Source organism: Odocoileus virginianus, chromosome 11 (assembly GCF_023699985.2).
Source record: "Odocoileus virginianus isolate 20LAN1187 ecotype Illinois chromosome 11, Ovbor_1.2, whole genome shotgun sequence".
Classification (NCBI taxonomy): Eukaryota; Metazoa; Chordata; class Mammalia; order Artiodactyla; family Cervidae; genus Odocoileus; species Odocoileus virginianus.
In genome coordinates, this window is record NC_069684.1 from 7,057,684 (window position 1) to 7,078,010 (window position 20,327).

Consider the following 20,327-nt stretch of genomic DNA (forward strand, 5'->3'; position numbering starts at 1 on the left):
TGAATAGACACTGAGGGAGGAGGATGTGAAGAGACACATCGAGGAGACCTCCATCTGCGAGCCAAGGAGAGAAACCTGGGACAGACCCTTCCCTCCCTCGAAGGCCTCAGAAGGAACCGACCTTGCTGAGACCCCGATTTTGAACTTCTGGCCTCCAGAATTGTGAGACAATACATTTCTGTGGTTTAAGCCTCCCAGTCTGTGCTCCATTGTTCCAAATGCAAACTAATTTGGAAACTAGCAAGCTAATATGGCTAGGTTGGAGAGCTCCAGATTGGTAATATTGCCGACTGAATTCCTAGTCCCAGTTCAGCCTAGGGACACGGCCAGCAAAGGCCTGGAAAGGCAGCGAGGTCCAGAACCTGAATCAGCCACTGCTTGTGGCCACTCTTGCCTTCATGCAGGGAAAGGGGAGGGCTATGTCTTCAGCACAGCCAGCCTATTACCGCTGGTGAGCTCACAGGACAAGCTGTGTCTTCCATCTGGCCCAGTGCTGGGCCCTGAGACCAAACAAACAGTCCCCTGCCAGTGTGTTAAGCGGGCTGCGGGGGAAGACCACCAGAAGAGTGTCATTTGAGGGGAACCAAAAGCTGAAAGCATGAGCCCACACACAGACACTCACTTTTGCAGTAGCTGAAATTACCATAACTAAGGTGATTTCTTAGTGATCTTCTCCAGAAGACACTTTCTTGTTTTTCTTTTTTCTGGCTCCTTTGCGTGGCCTGCAGAGTCTTGTTCCCTGACCAGGGATTGAACATCTGAGGACACAGCAGTGACAGCTTCGAGTCCTAACCACTGGACCACCAGGGAATTCCCTGGAAGACGTATATTCTAGAAGCAGAAAATCTGAGTTGGGAGGGCCCTTCAAATCCTCTAGTCTCGGGGGGAATTAGAGATGTTGTTTGACCCACAGAATTGTTTTAACATCAGGAGCTTTCACGAAACATCCAGATCCTTAGCATCTCTTGAAGAGTTGAACGCCTGGGACAGCTTGGTCGGCAGCTCCATCAGGCAACAGCTGCCCATTTAGAGGGAGTCCAAATGTAACAGTCAGGACAACCCTGCCCTACTGGATTCACTCCTTTACTTTAATTGCCTGATCCTGTTGGCATATGACTTTGCAACCTGTAGTCCAGATATCCCTTTTTTAAAGGTGATAAAACTGAGGCCCCAAGAGGTCAAGTGGTTTGCTTGAGGTCACACAGTAAATTAGCCACAGAGCCAAGACTAGAACTCAAGCCCAGAGCTCCTTCCTCCTGGATCCTGATGAGCACCCCAGCCAGAGGCCATTCTGACTGTGCTGCGCTGGTTGCTAAATCTTGTTTTAAGTTACCCACGCATCGAGACACTGTTGGTACCATGGCGAACAAAGCACAGTTCCAACTCTTGTGTCCCCGTACTGAAGAACCAACGAGAGGGGATGAAGCAGGAAGAATCAAGGAAGAGATCAGGAGGAACTTCCTGGCTCTTCAAGTGAGAGCTGGCAAGAGGCCACCCTGAGGTCTCTTTTGCTTGAGACATGCCTTATCTGCTTGGTCTGAGGAATCAGAACATCTTGTGAGTCCCTGTGACGGCACTTTGAAGCTGAAATGCCAATGCTTTGGTCACCTGATGCGAAGAGCTGACTCATTTGAAAAGCCCCTGATGCTGGGAAAGATTGAAGGCAGGAGGAGAAGGGGACAACAGAGGGAGAAGATGGTTGGATGGTATCACCGACTCAGTGGACATGAGTTTGAGTAAAGTCTGGGAGTTGGTGATGGACAGGGAAGCCTGGCGTGCTGCAATCCGTGGGGTTGCAAAGAGACACGACTTGAGTGACTGAACTGAACTGTGAGGGCTCTAGAGGAATCTGCTCTATGATCTCAAAAGAGCACTCTCGGGATTCAAACATTCCCCACGTGGCTTGAACCTGCAGTGTTCCCAGCCTTTTGCCCTCTGTCCCCCCTCAGGTGAGGCACTGCTGAGTCACCCGTGAGTCTGAGTTTCAGGCAGTGGGATGTACGTTTCAGCACAGGCGCCCTGATTCACACCTATAGGAAACTGGGGAATTTCCCTCTCTGGCTCCCAGGCAGCTCTTAGGTGGGAGTGCTGTTTAATGGCTAAGTCGTGTCCAGCTCTTTTGCAACCCCATGGACTGTAGCCCACCAGCCTCCTCTGCCCATAGGATTCTCCAGGCAAGAATACTGGTGTGGGTTGCCATTTCCTCCTCCAGGGGATCTTCCTGATCCACGGATCGAATGCACAACTCCTGCATTGCAGGCAGACTCTTTACTACTGAGCCATCAGGGAAACCCTGAGCTGGTGAGGTGGGTTCTTTTTCACGACCCTGAAGCTTTAGGCTCTGCAGTATGAAGTACAGGACAGTAAAGCCATGTGACCCAAATCCTCCTCACTTCTTGGTCGGGTAGAGGGCATGGCAACTGGCATCTGTCCCAACGGCTCAGTACAGTGGGGAGTGTTCCTGGAAGCAGTGACAGCAAATAAGCTCTGAGACGAGCCTGAACATCAAGGGGGCTGCTAAAGAAGGGGTGGGGACTGCAGGCTAAACAGTCCGATTCTCTGCTCTGTCAGAGGAACTCAGACCCCAGCCAGCCTCTGGAAGGCAATTCTGGAGCCCATCAGGTCTATCCCAGGTTCTTTCTGTGGTCTGGTTTATCTCTGCCTCCATCAAGGGTTTCAAGGGACTAGGGCTCCGGGGAGCCTAACACACTGTCTGAACCACAGCCTAAATTGTAATGCATTTTGGTGTTGCCTCTTCCTCGTCCCCTTTCCCTCCATAGACTGCACCCCAGAATGCCATCCAAATCCTAGAAGCACTGAGATTTCTGCAGCAGAAATAAATTCATAAATGAATCTCATGTTCCAACCTAGACAACGACATAGACTTTGGCCCCATACTTGAGTAGAATTCCCAAGAAAGTGTTCACAGTTATTTGTTTCTGACTGTCTTTTAGCCATGGACCAAGATGAGCCCTGGTAAGTGTTCTCAGAGAAGCAGCTTTCTTTATTCCAAACTTGGGTATGTATGAGAGGAAGAGGAGGAGGAGGAAAACAAGACTCAGTAACTCCCTTGGAAGTACAAGAGTCCACTTCCATCTCCCCTGGCAAAGGAAGCTTTAGACCTGCAGACAAAAGAACCAAATAACAAGTTACAAGCATGAGGGCTCATAGTCCCCACTGCAGATACGCTGCTCTGCTAGGGTAGAGCGGTGTTGTGATTCTAACTTCATGGTCAGCACCGAGCAACTGATCCTGTGCTTATCAGCAGCTGTGAAAGAGATCCTGGATATGAAAGCTCTCTGAAATTGATAAGTGGGTGGGAGGGCTTCTTACTGCCATTATCTACTTTTTGTTTCCTCCTGTAAATCATTCTCTGCTCGCCTCAGTCAAGTCCTTGGGGGCAGCAAGGAACAGGCCAGACAGAAACTCTGGTAAGCCACGAGCTCCCAGCACAGGGCCAGGCGCGGGGTAAACTCCAGGAGCACAGAAGAGTGTGTTGACTTCAGAAAAATGAGTTGTCTGGGGATACAAGATCTTTGGGGGGCAGTGTGGTGAGAAACTGGACTTTTTTTGTTGTTGTTCAACAAGACTAATTGACTGAATGTGTTTTATCTTGTCTCCCTCCCCAGGCCATTCCAGTAAAATGACAGTGAAGGAATAAAAAAAAGGGGGGGGGGTATTAACTCACGAGGTTAAGAGGGGACAAAAGGACAAGCAGGGAGATAAGATGGGTTGAAAGATTTCAACAGAAAATATTAGGAGATGAAATATTGTTTCAACAAAAACAAGGAGTGGGGAGGGGTGATATTTTTATTATAAAGCTTTCAGTACTATTTGATTTTAAAGCAGATAGACATAAAATTTAAGAAAAGTTTTATTATGAGGACTTCTTTGGAAAGAAAGGAGAAGGGCCCCAGGGAGTCAGGAGACACCTGGGCGTCAGATCTTTCTTTGGTGCTTCGTGAGAGCAGGGCTTACACTGTTGCTGTCTGAGCCCAAGCCCCTTCCTCTGAAGGAGCTGAACAAATCCCACAGTTGCCTTCTAGTCCTAACAATTCCCACTTCTACAGGTAAGTTCTATGGGCATAGCTGTCGTCCCCAGGAAAACCTGAACTTTGGAGTTAGTCCAAACTTGTCTCGAATTTCCCTTCTTGCAATTCCCAGCTGTGTGAACTGGCTGGGCTTCGGTTTACTCCGCTCACACACAAGGATACTGCCCATGTCTCGGAGCTGGCAAGAGGATTCAGTGACATAAGTCAAGTGGCAAGTGTTCCTTTTCTCCACTTCTGCACCTCCCACCTTTAGGCAGGGATCTGCACCAGGCATTGGCTTAGTTAAAACCCAGAGGGTTCAGAAGTGAATTTGGTTTGGTTTTGGTTTAGTTGCTAAGTCATGTCTGACTCTTTGTGACCCCGTGAACTGTAGCCTGCCAGGCTCCTCTGTCCATGGGATTCTCCAGGCAAGAACACTGGAGGGGGTTGCTATTTCCTTCTCCAGGGGATCTTCCTGACCCAGGAATTGAACCCTGGTCTCCTGCATTGCAGGCAGATTCTTCACCCACTGAGCTATGACAGAAATGAGTTACAGTGTATTTATTCTTGGGGCAGAGAGAACAGTGAAGCACCTCATTTCTGTTGATTGGATTATAGGCAAGGTCCAAGTGTGGATGTCAGAGCCTAGTGAATAATTCCTTTGGGGAGATGTGGTTAACTAAAGGGCAGACAAGGGAGAACATCAGTGAGAGGTTCTTGGACCTGGCACCTGCCCCACCTCCACCCTCCATCCCTCCACCCCTCCTCTGTGGGAATCTCTTAGCAGAGTCCGCATACCCAGCCTCAACCTAGAGTAGCCTCCTATTCAATTACTTGTGGTTCTGCTGAAGAGGTAAAGATGGAGTCCACAGGGATTTCCACTCTCTCGAGTGTCTCTAGACTTGCGCACTGATTTCCACACTATGGGCTCCCTCCCACACTAATTTTTTTTTACATCACTTGAAACTTTAGCTGTATAGCATTCAAAAAGGTCATCCTTTTTGAATCTGGAGGCTGTCCCTGGGCGCTTACAGCCTGAACCACATCTCAGTTCTTGCAGCCTGATTCCCAATTTGTCTGAGCTAAGCAGAGGCCTACGAGGTGACTAAACAAGATAGAGGGTTAACCCAATCCAGGAAAAAAGAGATTTACATATGAACATAGGAGTTCAGCATTGATCTTGACCTGAGAGTCAAGATCCAAAAAGGATCCAGATCTTTTCTAAGACGGACCGAAACCAGAGCCCTGGGTCCATCCCAAGAGAGCCGCAAGCATCATTCCTTCATTCATCCTCCAGTAAATATCTATTCAGTGCCTCCTATTCACCAGACAAAATCCCCACCATCAGGAAACTTACTGCCTCCCACTGTCTTCCTCTACGCCTACTGAAGCCCTCTGTTTAAACTTTCACTTATATATCCTTCTACTATTGTGCCCCCCTCCTTTCCCCCCAGCCTCCACCTCCACCCTAATCTCTCCTAAGGCCCTTTGTGAGCTCCCATAGGTTTACTTTCCTGGTCGAAAGCATTCTGTGAGACTTAGAGGAGGAACTTACCGTTGCCAGGGGGAAGGAATAGTTAGGAAGTTTGGGATGGACATGTACACGCTGCTATGTGTAACATAGATAATCAGCAAGGACTGACTGTACAGCACAAGAAACTCTGCTCAATGTTAAGTGGCAGCCTGGATGGGAGGGGAGTTTGGGGGAGAATGGAAACATGTACAAGTCCCTTCGCTGTTCACCTGAAACTCTCCCGATATTGCTAATCGGCCATACTCCAATATAAAATTAAAAGTTTAAAAAAATTTCTGTGACTCCTCAATGTTTGTTGAGTCAAGAACCTTGATTCACTCATCAAACAAATGTTTACTCTGTATCTGCTGTGTGCCAAGCTCTGTTCTAGGTGCTAGGGATACATCAGTGAGCAAGAGAGATAAAATCTTCTCTTCTCCTAGTGCTTATATTCCAGAGAGAAGATGACAATCTGAGTAAAGATCTAAGCTCGTGAACCCTGGGGATAGCAGAGGGAAGGCGGTTCCAGAAAGAGGGGCTGGCAAGTGCAGAGGCCCTGGGGTGAGAGCGCACTTGCCCAATAAGGGATGAGCAGAGAGGTCAGAAGCCCAGTGGCTGGCGGAGAGTGAGGAGAGAATAGAGTTTGTTGGGATGTGAGATGTGAGATCTGATCGCTGCAGCTTTCACTCTGGGCGGGGGGCCACTAGGGGCTTTTGAGCAGAAGAGTGACAAGGGGTGACTTGTTCTGCAGGATCATTCTGCCTGCTGTGTTTCAGGTGGAGAGAAAGGAGAAAGGGGCCAAGCAGAAGGACGAGTTGAAAGGCTCCTTGCTGGCCCTCATCTATCTGTCCAGTCACATCTCTTACTATTCCATGCCCTGCCATCCTAATCAACACTTCTTCTCTGAACATACTTTGCAGCTGCTGACCTATCACCCTTGATGAAGCGGACTCTCCTTGAAATAATTGTCACAACCGGAATAATAGCTGCTGCTTAACCAGCATCCGTAGTTCCATTTGATTTAAGTGTTGTCTAATTTCACTTGTAGGCATGGTTTCATTTAATGTTTCTATTTTGTCCCTATTTATTGGGAAAGGTAAGGCTTTTTACAAGTAGTTACCAAGGGGAAGGTCCCTGGGCCCAATTATAACATACAGAACCATTGACACCCCTTTGTTCTCAAGTGAACCATTTGATTTCTTTGTGGGTCTCCAGAACGTGTGACCCTCTGAGCAATTCCTCACAGGAATGACGCACAAAGGGAGAGGAGGATGTTTAAGATGACCCTTCAAGATCAACATCAATTATCTGCATAGAAAAACCAAAGCAAAAGACATTTTAGGCAAAGTGAATAGCACTGCAAAGTACCACATAGAATGGTCAGGAAGTTGCAGTTTGCTGGCATGTAGCATTTATAGGGAGGCATTAGGCAGGAAGCTATGACCAACCTAGACAGCATATTAAAATGCAGAGACATTACTTTACCGACAAAGGTCTGTCTAGTCAAAGCTATGGTATGGTTTTTCCAGCAGTCATGTATGGATGTGAGAGTTGGACTATAAAAGAAAGCTGAGTGCCAAAGACTTGATGCTTTTGAACTGTGGTATTGGAGAAGACTCTTGAGAGTTCCTTGGACAGCATGGAGATCCGACCAGTTCATCCTAAAGGAAATCAGTCCTGAATATTCATTGGAAGGACTGATGCTGAAGCTGAAACTCCAATGCTTTGGCCACCTGATGCGAAGAACCGACTCATTGGAGAAGACCCTGATGCTGGGAAAGATTGAAGGCGGGAGAAGGGGACGACAGAAGATGAGATGGTTGGATGGCATCACCGACGCAATGGACATGAGTTTGAGCAAGCTCTGGGAGTTGGTGATGGACAGGGAGGCCTGGCATGCTGCAGTCCATGGGGTCGCAAAGTCAGACACGACTGAGCGACTGAACTGAACTGAACTGATTAGGCAGGAAACAGAACTGAAAGGCCTTCAAGGTTATAGCAAATAGCTGGACTTTCTCTTGTTTACAGTGAGGGAGCATCAAAAGGTTTCGATAAACAAAAATACCATTTAATTTCTAGCAAGGTGGGAATGTTAAGGATGGTGGCAACCTGGAGAGCATGATTTCCTTTTAAAGGAAGCAGCCCAAGTCTGGCTGATGGTTGCTATACAGAAAGGCAGGCCCAGTTTTGCCCACTGGGAAATCCAGATGTGTACATAAAATCTTCCAACATTTTATATGTTTGTAACAAGGTTTTCAAAAATCTTAATTGCATATAAACCGCCCCGCGGGAGCTGCCCTTTGGGGACCACTGTCTGGAGTGTGAATAAGCTGGCTGTGTTCTCAGTGCTTGCCACAGGGCCTGGCACACAGTCAGTGTTCAAACATTTGCTAAATGCGTGTGCATGGGTTACTTATTAGGATTCCCATTTTACACTTAGGAAACTGAGGCTCATGGAGGGCAATAGATGACGTGGGAAAGGGCCACAGTCACGTTCAAGTTCAAATCTCTGAACTTGGAAATCGACAGAATGTCTTGTAGGAGAGACGGCTTAAGGGTGGAAGAGAAGAAACAGCTCTTCCTCAGACCCCTCCATCAGCCGCCGGCCCCTATCCAGGACGTGGGGACAGCCCCATGTCCTACGCGGACCTCCGCCTGGTTTCGACCCCCTGGGGAACTTCCCGTCCCACTCTCTGGGGCTGTTTTCCCTCTCTTCTTGTTCAGACCTAGGAATCAGAGATGAGGCAGCCCACTCACCCCCTGTGCCTCCTCAGCCCGCTGACATCTGTAAAACATTGAGCTGCTAGCAGTAACAGTCTCTTTGGGGCCTTTCAGATCCAAACAAGGACCCATCAGATCTTGCTGGCCAGGGGTCTGGCCGACTAAGTCTCTAGGGGTACCAGGTAGCCCCAAGGCTTTTCCTGCTCTCGTTCACTCTTTACAAACATTAGCAGCAGAGCTGGGCATAGCTGCTGCATACACAAAAATGAAAGGAGGTGGGAAAACAGGAGAGCCAGGGAAGGGGAATTTGGGGAAAGAGAATATCAGTGTTGGAGGCTTCTAGAATCAGAGTCAGGATTTCTGCTAAGACGCACTCAATTGACATAAAATCAATCCTTCCTTCCTTCCGTTCTTTGTTCCTGTCTTCCTCCCTCATCAGATCAGACCATAGGTTGGTTAGTCAGTCAAGGAACATTTATTGTTCAGTGTTCAACAAATTCCCGTAATTGGCAGGTAATCATTTGAATGATGCCCATGAATTAAGTGTGTTACACTTTATTCACTTTTAATTTACTAAGAAAGGATAACGTGAGAAGGAAACACTAGCAGCTTTTACCAACTATTTCAGCTGGCGGGGGAAAGCTGTTGTTGTTCCCCTATAGGATTCTTAGAGTAACCCGCCGGTGTCTGGACTCCTTCCAGAATCTCCTCTCTGAAGGCAGGGTCACGGCTCAATGCTCTGCTTTCCCTACCAGAACCCGCTTCTGCTGCCTCGTTCGCCAGTCACTTCATCTTGCACACACCCATTTTCCTTAAATGGATTTATTTTCAAGTCGGTCAGGGGGATTTTTCTTAAGTTTAATTTTTAAGAGTCTTTCTTCTCCGAGGTCATGCAGCGGGGGTACATGGTGAGTAGGAAGCTGGCCAGGCCTGACCTGTCTGACCCCGTGCCCTTTCCATTAGGTCAGGGAGGGGAAGCTGAGCTGCGGAGTGCTAAATCTTGTCCTCGGGGCCAGGCGTGATCTCCCGGACCAGCTGTCTGTCCTGGGGGCGTGAAGAAGGCAGGAGAGGCTCTGCCCTTGACCTGAATGGCTGGATCTGGGGCTTTTTAGGGGCCTGGGAACCTCTCTCTAAGGGCGTCAGTGTCTGCAGGCCCCGGGAGTTTCGGAGTTTCGGAGCAGGCCCGGCCGCCTCCCAGGTGCTCTCCTGCACTGTGGCAAGTGCCAGCTCGCCTTCGGCTCCCGCCCAGCCCAGGAAACCAGAGGTATTTCTAGCTCAGGCCCAGACCCGTCCCGGCGGCCTGGATTCCACTGCCGAGGCAGGGCGCTCAGCAGTGCCCAGGGACCATTTCTCTCTGGTTTTTGTCACAGAGGAATTTCCATTCCAGCGTTTCAGGGTGATGCAGGCAGCTGGGTGGCCACGGGGCTTCTCCCTCGAGCTACGGAGGGCTGGGGTGGACAGCAGGGCGACGAGACGGAAAGGGGAAGGAAGGGGAGCGCTAGACATTCCATTCCGGAGGCTGTTTCATCCCCAGATCCAAGGCAGATAGAGGAGTTGGGAAAGCTGGACTGTCTGCCTGCCCCTCGGCCCAACCCTGAGCCTCGCCTCGGACTGCAGAAAGGAGGACCTTCCCACAGCAGGGTGGGAAAGAGGCTGGGTCTGGGCAGGTCCCGTGAGCCCGATCCCATGGCCCGGGGGAACACGCCCAAGCTCACTGAGCTCTCTGGTAGAAGTCTCTGCGGGCAGGAAGCCCAGCCTCTGATATCACGGTGGAGGCGGGGTGGGGGGCGGTGGTGGTGCGATGTCTGCATGTGCGTGTACCTGTGAGAGTGTGTGTGTGTGTGTGTGTGTGTGTGTGTGTGTGTGTGTAAGCCACAGATAATCGGTTAGTGAACCCATGCACTTTTTGCTTGTCTGAAATTCAGATTTAATTGAGTGTCCTCTACTTATCTAGCAACCCCAGTAGAGAGGGCAGGGTTCCGGAGAACTAGACTGAAGCTGACACTCCATCCCCCTGGGTCTCCAGTTTCAGGGAGGCAAGGGCCAGCGTCTGGACACATATCCCTGCCTTGACCTGCTCCCCACCCTGAAGCAAGAGAATTCCTTGGGCCCTGCCTTTCCCACAGGGCTGGGGCCCCTCGGACTTCAGACTGCAGCTCTGCATCTAGAGGGCCTTTCATGTCAGCTGGTATGCAGCATCCTGGAGTCCCTTTGAAGATTAAAAGCTCTTCTGAGAAATGCACGGTTGTTGTAATTAACGTAATTAAAAGCAATTTTGCTCACAGCCCTGTAGGAAATTGGGGGACTTTGCTTCTCATAAGAAATGCCTACCTCACTCTCCCAGGAGATGGCCAACCTCTTCTAATTCAGTGTTGGGGAAGATTTCCCCAGCCCCAGTCTCTGCTCCCACCTAGCTTAATTTCATGGTTGTTTTCTTGCTCAGCCGTGTCAGCCTCTCTGTGACCCGCCCGGCTCCTCTGTCCATGGGATTCTCCAGGCAAGAATGCTGGAGTGGGTTGCCATTTCCTCTGCCAGGGGATCTTCCCAGCCAAAAGATTGAAACTGCATCTTCTACATTGGCAGGTGGGTTCTTTACCGTTGAGCCACCAGGGAAGCCCCAACCTTTCTCAGACTGGTCTTTTACCTGTTCAGATGATTTTTCACTATAAGACACCCGACTGTCCGCGCACAGTAGCCAGCCTCTCTGTGGAGATGTCTGTGCCTTTCTTTTGATCAGTAAAGCCTGGAGCTAGCTACCCTAGCCCTGGACCAGAGAGAAAGGGTGCTAGCTGCTGCCATCTCTTCTCCCAACCCGAAACACCTGACCACTAGGAGCAAACTCTTCTTTGATTTCAGGAATTAGGTTCTTGCTGCGCCGTGTGACCACGCAGGAGGTGTGTAAGCATTTCCTTCTGAAGGTAACTAGTCATACAATGGTAACCAGAGCAGCTAGAGGTCCTGCCCAGAGTCTGTTGTCTTAATTATTTATTTCTAGAAGTGCATCCTCCTGCTTTCCCCAAGGAGGTGATCAACTCTTGCACAGGAAGAACCAGAGAGTTTCATTCCCTAAAGGTGTAGGATGGAGGAAAGACTCAGCATTATAAATTTGGTTGTGCCAAATGAAGGTTTGTGATAAACCAAAGAAGGGTGTCTGCCTCGCTCTGAATTCCCAGGGCTCTTAGCAGCTAGCTTTGGGTTTCCTGGCATACCTACCATATGATTTTTACCTGGCCTGTTGTATGATTGTAAAGACTTACAGAAATATTTTCTGCTGTTACTGTTGACAGTGCAACCCTCTGCCCAAATTGGCTGAAGCTTCAAGAATTTAGACAGTCGACTCTGATGATGGCAAGTTAGTGAGAGGTTATAAAATTCCCCTAACACCTCAAATCTGATTTCAACAGCTTTGCATTTGTCCTACACCAGACTCTCTTAGGAGATCACAAGAAGGAAAACTAGAGTCCTAGACCTCAGAAGAATATGGTGTCAGTGCCTGGTCTTTACCACCTGTTCCTCTCCTATATATGTACATACAGACAGACACACATGTACACACACAGACACGTGTACACACACACAGAAACTCACATGTACACACACACACACTCACCTGGGAGCAGCAGAGTCAACTGCTCCCTACCCTTCCTGATCCACTCAGTTTAACACAGTGCTCGACAACAGTGACGGCTCACTCTGAGCTTTGTAGATCTAGTCTGTGAGATTCAGAGTCACAGGAGCATGTCGGGTGAATAAAGGGGAGCCTGAAGAGGCTCAGTGACAGACAGCTGTGACAAGGCCACTGAAATGACCTTCACCATAAGGCAGTAGTGACCTAGGGCCTGGAGCCCATCAGAGGCAAGAGCTGGCTCTGGACATAGCTTGAGGCTGATGCTGAAGCCTCCTTGCAACCCACCCACCTTGACTTATGGGCATGCCGAGGGAAATGATTATGCTCTTGTCAAGTGAAGAATTTGGGCCCTAAAGAGCTCCACTGGGAGCTAGTTGCATGCCTGAGAATGAGTATAAAAAGTTGAGGGGAGCCGTGGGGAGGGCACAGGGAAGGCCAAGGAGAATGTCTGCTCTTGTCCCCTAGAGCACAGCCAGGCTTTAGCAGTGACTGCTAATGAATACAACCAGGAGTGTCTCTTCAGGCTGGGTCAGCATCATTGAGAGACTTGGTCATAGCCAGGGGGAAGCCTGGACTTCTTGTTAATCTACTCATGGAGAAACTTGGTCACTTAGTCCGTCTAGGCTGCTATAACAGAATACCACAGCCTGGCTGGCTTATAAAAAACAGACATTTATTTCTCATGGTTATGAGACCTGGGAAGTCCAGGAAGATTTGGTGTCTCCTGAAGACTCTCTTCTAAGTTCTTAGAAGGCCATCTTCTTGCTGTGTCCTCCCGTGGTGGAAGAGGTGAGGTCGCTCTCTGAAGTTCCTTCTAAAATGGCACCAATCCCATTCATTAAGGCTCCACCATAAGGATCAAATCATTTCCCAGAGGCCCCAGTGCCTGCTAACATCATATTGGTGGTTAGGGTTTCAATGTATGGATTTGGATTTGATGGTGGTACTTCCCTTGTGGCTCAGCTGGTAAAGAATCTGCTTGCAGTGTGGGAGACCTGGGTTTGATCCCTGGAGGAGGGACTGGCTACCCACTCCAGTATTCTGGCCTGGAGAATTCCATGGACTGTAATAGTCCATGGGGTCACAAAGAGTCAGACATGACTGAGTGACGTTCACTTTCACTTTAGGTCGGGGGAGGGGGGGTGGTGCAGTGGCGGGGCCGGGGGGACGGGGGTGGGGGAGACACAAACATTCAGTCCATTGTACTCAATGACTACGTTAAAGCCTTTGACTGTGTGGATCACAACGAACTGGGAAAATTCTTAAAGAAATGGGAATACCAGACCACCTTAACTGCCTCCTGAGAAACCTGCATGCAGGTCAAGAAGCAACAGTTACAACTGGACTTGGGACAACAGAGTGGTTCCAAATTAGGAAAGGAGTACATCAAGGCTGTATATTGGCACCTTGTTTATTTAACTTATATGCAGAGTACATCAGGTGAAATGCTGGACTGGATGAAGCACAAGCTGGAATCAAGATTGCCAGAAGAAATATCAGTAACCTCAGATATGCAGATGACACCACCCTTATGGCAGAAGGCAAAGAGGAACTAAAGAGCCTCTTGATGAAAGTTAAAAAGGAGAGTGAAAAATCTGGCTTAAAACGCAACATTCAAAAAAACTAAGATCATGGCACCTGTTCCCATCACTTCATGGCAAATAAATGGGGAAACAATGGAAACAGTGAGAGACTTTATTTTCTTGGGCTCCAAAATCACTGCAGATGATGACTGCAGCCATGAAATTAAAAGACGCCCGCTCCTTGGAGGAAAGCTATGCCCAACCTAGACAGCACATTAAAAAGCAAAGACATTACTTTGCCGACAAAGGTCTGTCTAGTCAAAGCTATGGTTTTTCCACTAGTCATGTATGGATGTGAGAGTTGGACTATAAAGAAAGCTGAGCACTGAAGAATTGATGCTTTTGAAGTGTGTTGTTGGAGGAGACTCTTGAGAGTCCCTTGGACAGCAAGGAGATCAAACTAGTCAATCCAAAAGAAAATCAGTCTTAAATATCCATTGAAAGGACAAATGCTGAAGCTGAAGCTCTAATACTTTGGCCACCTGATGAGAAGAACAGACTCATTTGGAAAAGACCCTGATGCTAGGAAAGATTTAAGGCGGGATAAGAAGAGGATGAAAGAGGATGAGATGGTTGGATGGCATTACCAACTCAAAGGACGTGAGTTTGAGTAAGCTCTGGGAGTTGGTGATGGACAGGGAAGCCTGGGGTACTGCAGTCTATGGGGTCGCAAAGAGTCAGACATGACTGAGTGACTGAACTGAAATGACTCAGTGTCATCGGGAAACCTACTTTATAAGAGACTCAGTCCCTTTAGTTAAAGACAGAATCACAGGGACAACTTTGAAGAACAATTATTCTTCAGATTAACATGTACCCTTTGTAGAAAATAAACCTTAACTATCTTTTCTAAAAGAAAAGGCTAGTATTTTCTTCATCTTTGAACAGGGCTACAAAATTCTCTAACTTTCTTTTCTTTTAATGATTCTTCATGGTCTTTTTGCTTTCCGAAGAACAAACACGGATTCCTGGGTGAAAGTCTTCTGTGGATCCTATCTGACAGTGCTCAACACTTACCCATGTTGTCCTCATCTCCTTTCCTGCCTTATCCCGAATACAGTCATGTCATCCACCCCAGTCATCAGAGGGACTGAAGTTACAGTCACTTTAGGCTTAGAGGACACAATGATCCAAAAGCATTCATCTGGCTGAAAACAATCCCTGTCCAGGCAGGGCTGGAGGAGCTCTAAGTTTGCAGAATGGGGATAGCCCCCACTGAACTCGGTATTGGCTCACAAGCAGCTTTGCAATCTGCCTTTGTGGAATTTTCAGCGCAAGAATTTCTGGTAAACTCATGAAGGACATCTTTAGTTGCAAACCTTACTTCTTGAATTTTTTAGTTCTAGCCAGAATAAATGCACAGGGAGGAAATCAAGGAGAAATAGAAAGCACAAGAAGATGCTAGAAAATCTTCTTCATGAGAAATGTATGGTGGTTAAATATGGGAAGGGCTAACATTCATGGGGCTTCACCATGTGAAGAAGAAAAGCTGCCCCTAAATGAAAGGCAAATCATTGCCCAAAAAGATTAAGCCTCCCACACCAGATGGAATAGACTCCACCGTTAAGCCTGTGATGGGAGGACCACACTGGGGAATGATTTGCTAGCAGTCAAAAGTGGGACAACATAGCAGCTGCTGTTGGTTTGGGCTAATAGGCAATTATAAATTCAATTTAATTCAAGATGGTTTTTTTTATTTTTTTAAAGTAGGACCATAGTATATACCCTGAGGATTTTTCCCCACTTCTTTCCTTCTAAAGAAAAACATTCTCAAATTGTCGTGTAGGTTAATTACCAGTGCTCACAGGAGTTGTGAATTTCATGGGCAAAATGGCACATAAAAGATGAGCGAGGAAAAAAATGCGTCACATTTAAGTCAGGCCACTGCCGGCTGGATTAATCACTCCTCTCTTCTCTCAGTGCATGGGTCATACTTTCATTTAAGAATTTATCATGTTGTGATGTCACGGAGAATCACTGGCTTCTAGACTTCCCCTTCCCTCTGGACTCCGAGCTCCCTGAGGCCAGGGCCTTTGTTTCATTCTTTCTCATCAACTCCCTTGGCACTCAATCATGCCCAGTGTGCAGGAGGGCGCAATCAATGATTACTCAGCAAATAAATACCCTCCAGGTCCTACACTAGCCCTAATGGCATATATGAAGCATAACCTTATTTTGTACTTACTATGTTACTGAGCTCCAAATCCAAATCCAGCTGAGTCCAATATCCTCCAGCTTAACCCCTTTGCAAACCTACCTTTCCTGAGAGGAATGGATCAGTAAGTGGGAGACAGTATCAGCTTTCCTGTTCCCCCAATGGTTGCCCCGTCTCCATCACTTGCTGGTTCCTCCTCATCTCCCCACGACCCCGAAATTTACAAGGCCCCAGGGCTCAGTTCTCAGGCTGAATTTACACAACAGGATCTCACTGGGTCTCATTCCCTTGCTGACCACTCCCATTTGGGTATCCTGGCATCCTGGACTCCCCCTCCCCCCTGCCCGGCACCCTGAGTCCCAGATATGCACATATCCACCTCCTGGACTCTCCACTTGGATGTCTAATGGAAACCTCAAGCTTAATGTGTGACTTGAATGATCTTGACATTTTTTTTTGTCTACCAAGGTCATAGACGCTGTTTATGACTTTAAGTTTGCATACTGCTCCAGGATGTTAACACCCTACGAGCTTCAAAAAACCAAGTACGTTTACAGTAGGATTATTGGTCACTAAAATGATGGGAAAGGAAACTACAGTTATGAGAATGCAAAAAAAAAAAAACATGTTCTCATCAAGGCAATATTGACCCAGACGGTCATTTAGTATCCGTCACCATGGATACAGGGATCTGTGAGCCGCAGGAGCAAGCAGAGGGAGAACAGAAACAGCTAAACAGTGATGGGGAGCAGGGCCCATTAGCTTGCACCCTAAGATCCCCTTACGGGGTATCCACGCCATGCAAGGAACTAGCATGGATGGTGTGGATTTCATAGACTGAATTTACTTCAGTCTCAACTTAAGAGAGAGGATCAGGAGAGACTAGAAATATTAGCTTCGAGAAACGTTGCCAAGTGGGAGGAAGCATTTTGGAGGTGGGCAGCATCAAGAGTGAACTAACTGGGACTTCCCCAGGAGTCCGGTGGTTAAGATTCCACCTGCCAGTACAGGGGACACGGGTTCAATCCCTGGCCCGGGAAGATCCCACATGTTGCAGAGAGACTAAGCCCGTGAGCCACAACGACTGAAGCCCCCACACCCAGAGCCCGCCTGTGCTGCGAGCGAGAAGCCGCCGCAGTGAGAAGCCTGCGCACACAGCAAAGCGCAGCCCCTGCTCGCTGCAACTAGAGAAAGCCTGCGCGCAGCAACAAAGACCCCGCGCAGCCAAAAAGAAACTAACAAAATGTTGAGAAAAGACAGTGGACTAACTGCTCCAGGAAGGCGTCGTAAGGAAGATTTAACATTCTCGCCACCCGTACAGACATCATTGTGATTTCTCTAAAGTCCGCATCTGATCACGGAGCCCCCTTGTTTGAAATCCTTTAACAGCCCCTCACCTCTGCATAGAATTGGGCCTCAACTCCCCAGCAAGGGGTTTAGAAGACTGACTTCTCCGCTGCCCATCTCTCCAACCCCTCCCCTCCCACGCACCCACCTCAGCAACATGAACCACGAGCAGTTCTCAAAACACACTTTCCCCACCTTGTTCATGCTGTTCCCTCTCCCTGGAACGTCCTTTCTCAGAATCCGCTGACTCACTGCATCCTCTGTGCAACTCCCCGTGACCTTTCCTCTCTCCTCCACGGCAAGATGAGCTTCCTTGTCTTCCGGGTTCCTAAAACCCTTTGCGCAAGGGCATGGCAACCCACTCCAGTACTCTTGCTTGCAGAATCCCATGCACAGAGAAGCCTGGCGAGCTACAGTCCATGGGGTCACAAAGAGTCGGACACCACTGAGCGACTAACAGATCCCTTTGTACATCCTTCTCATCCAGCTTTTAGTCCATGACAATTATTTGCTAACTGCTTTGTCTCCCCCAACTAGACTATGAGGTCTTCAAGGGGAAAGTCCGAGGTCTGAGTTTTATAAATCCTCAATGCCTAATGTTGTAACAGGAACATGGTAACTGCTTAGAAAATGTTTGATTAATGAATGAATGTTTGCCTGCCGAGCCTTTGCCAGAAAATGTGAAAAACAAAAGTGTAGTTATACCATCGTTCCACTAGAGGGAGGGATAAAGCTTTTATCCCCTCGAAGGATGTGAACTGAGTCTGTCCAACTCTTTGCAACCCCCTGGACTATCGCCCTCCAGGTTCCTCTGTTCATGGAATTTTCAAGGCAGGAATACTGGAGTGGGTTGCCGTTTTCTACTCAAGGGATCTTTTCGACCCAGGAATTGAATCCATGTTTCTTGCATCTTCTGTACTGGCAGGCAGATTCTTTAAGGCTGATGGAGGGAAGTCCCTCCATCCCCTATAGAGGAGCATTTTACCTTGTTCTCAATAAATGGATGTAATCTGATTAAACATTTTGGTTTTAGGCTAGGTCTAATATAAACCAACCTCCAATAAGCTTGAGGGAGCATATTTAAAGGTCATTCTGTGCCAGGCTCTGGGTTTGACAACAGGTAGTTATGGGAACAAATGAATAGAAAGGGTAGACACTATATACAGTAGTATTTGACATTTTCGAGTTGTGTAGAGTGCACTGAAATGTGCTACAAAGCTTTCTCTTTTTTCAGACGTAATCTCGTTTTCTAAAATATGCTCCACCTAGAGAGCTCATTGCTCTTACACAATAAATGCTGAGGAATCCGATGACTACATAGCTTTCTAATTTCCTGGTGCCCTATATCCCTCACATCCTGTCTTAAACACACACACACATGCTGTTCATGAAGTCAGCAGAAGCAACTCCTACAGCCTAAGATTTAGAATCTAGAGTCATCTCAAGTTCAGTACTGATGTTCAGTGAACGTGACAGACGGACAAATGCTCAAAGGCCGCAGGTGACCCGCCGCCCCCGGCCCCCAACCCCCGACCCCCATGGGCCCCAAAACACCGACCTACCTGCTTCCTTAGCACGCAGCCTCTATCAGTTCAGCATTTATCACGGTGTGTCGCAATGGTCTGCATACTTATCCGTGCCTGGCTGAGGCTGAGAACTCCTTGAAGAGGCTGACATGCACCCTCTTCTTTCTCCAGCCTCAGCTGCTAGCCCAACACCTGGTCCATGGTGTTTACTACTCTTTTTTAAATGAATAAACAAACTCATTTCATTAGAAGGGTAGCGAGAGGCTGATTCCTGCCGGCACTGTCAGGGAGAGGCTGGATTGCTTTCCGCTGTAAATAGACATGTGTGTGGACACGTGGTGGAGAAGCCAGTCTTGCATGTAGAAAACTGTCTGGTTTGAGGTCTCTGGGAGGAGGCACACTCACCTTCTCCAGAATCCTCCCAAATCAGTAGCTGAGGTGTAAGAGTTTTCATCATTAGAGTCACACCTTTGGTATGGCTCCCTGTCCATACATCTTGAACTCATGTGCCCTTCTTATTAATGTATAATCACGTACATTTCAAACCCCAAACATCCCCAGTATCTGATCTGTGTCCTCAAATTATGCTTCCCCAACAGCTTTCCCTTCCTGCTCTGCTGAGAATCTCAGGTCGATTACTTTTTGTGGTTTGCGTTAGAACATAGTTTGCCTTTTCAAATACATCACTATATATCAAATAAGCTCTTGTCAACCATATACACCACAATCTTTACAAGGGATTTAAACACATTGATTTGTGTAATTCCATGAGTTCACAATGATATTAAAAATTTAAAAAAAAAAACTTGGTCAGCATTAGAAGATCTACAGAATTGATTCCTTACGTTTAAAATTTGTGAAAGAAGGGAGGAATCAAGCATTTTTCCTGCCTTTCCTATATAAACAGTTGCTGTTCAGTCGCCCAGTCATATCCGACTCTTTGCAACCCCACGGACTGCAGCACGCCAGGCTTTCCCCTCCCTCACCATCTCCCACAGTTTGCCCAAGTTCACATCCACTCCATCGGTGATGCCGTCCAGCCATCTCATCCTCTGATGCCCGCTTCTCCTTCTGCCCTCAATCTTTCCCAGCATCAGGGACCGTAAAGAAGGCAGAGTGCCAAAGAATTGATGGCTTCAGACTGTGGTGCTGGAGAAGACTCCCAAGAGTCCCTTGGGCAGCAAGGAAATCAAACCAGTCAATCTTAAAGAAAATCAACTCTGAATATTCGTTGGAAGGACTGATGCTAAAGCTGAAGCTCCAGTATTTTGGTCATCTGATGTGAACAGTTGGCTCATTGGAGAAGTCCTGGATATAAACAGCACTGTTGGGTAAACAAAATTTAGGAGAAGGAAAAGCCCATTTTCAGAGAAATAGTGCAACAAGGAAGTGAAGAAGAAATGATAGAATTAGAATATCACCCCCTGTGATAGAATTAGAATGCGATCTCTAATGAATTAACAAATTTAAACACTGATTAACTACGACTGACACTATCATAAAATGAAAGGCAACCAGATGTTGTATGCCTCCTGATGGAAGTATCAAATACCAACTACAGTGAAGTGTGATCCGAATTCTAGATCCAACAATGTATGCATGAGAGACAGAACATCAGAATACATTAATAGTGTAAAAAAAGACATTTATGAGAAATTTGGACACTGAATATGTGATGATACTAAAAATTTGAGGGGTAAAATAGTGCCATTGCGGCTATGTTAAAGAAATAACCCTTATCTTTTAGGTATTTAAAAATACATGCTTACAGATGAAATAATACAATGTCAGAGACTGGCTTTAAAAATAATACCGTGTGGGGG

At 47.5% G+C, this 20,327-nt stretch overlaps 1 long non-coding RNA gene across 1 annotated transcript; it reads right to left on the reverse strand.

Annotated features, from left to right (window-relative positions):
- Positions 1 to 12,545: 12,545 nt before the first annotated feature.
- Positions 12,546 to 17,628, reverse strand: LOC139037427 (uncharacterized). The gene is made up of 2 exons (XR_011490221.1): positions 17,174 to 17,628; positions 12,546 to 12,707 (listed from the first exon to the last, which is right to left on the reverse strand). It is a non-coding gene; the product is annotated as an uncharacterized lncRNA (long non-coding RNA).
- Between the last annotated feature and the right edge of the window lie 2,699 nt (positions 17,629 to 20,327).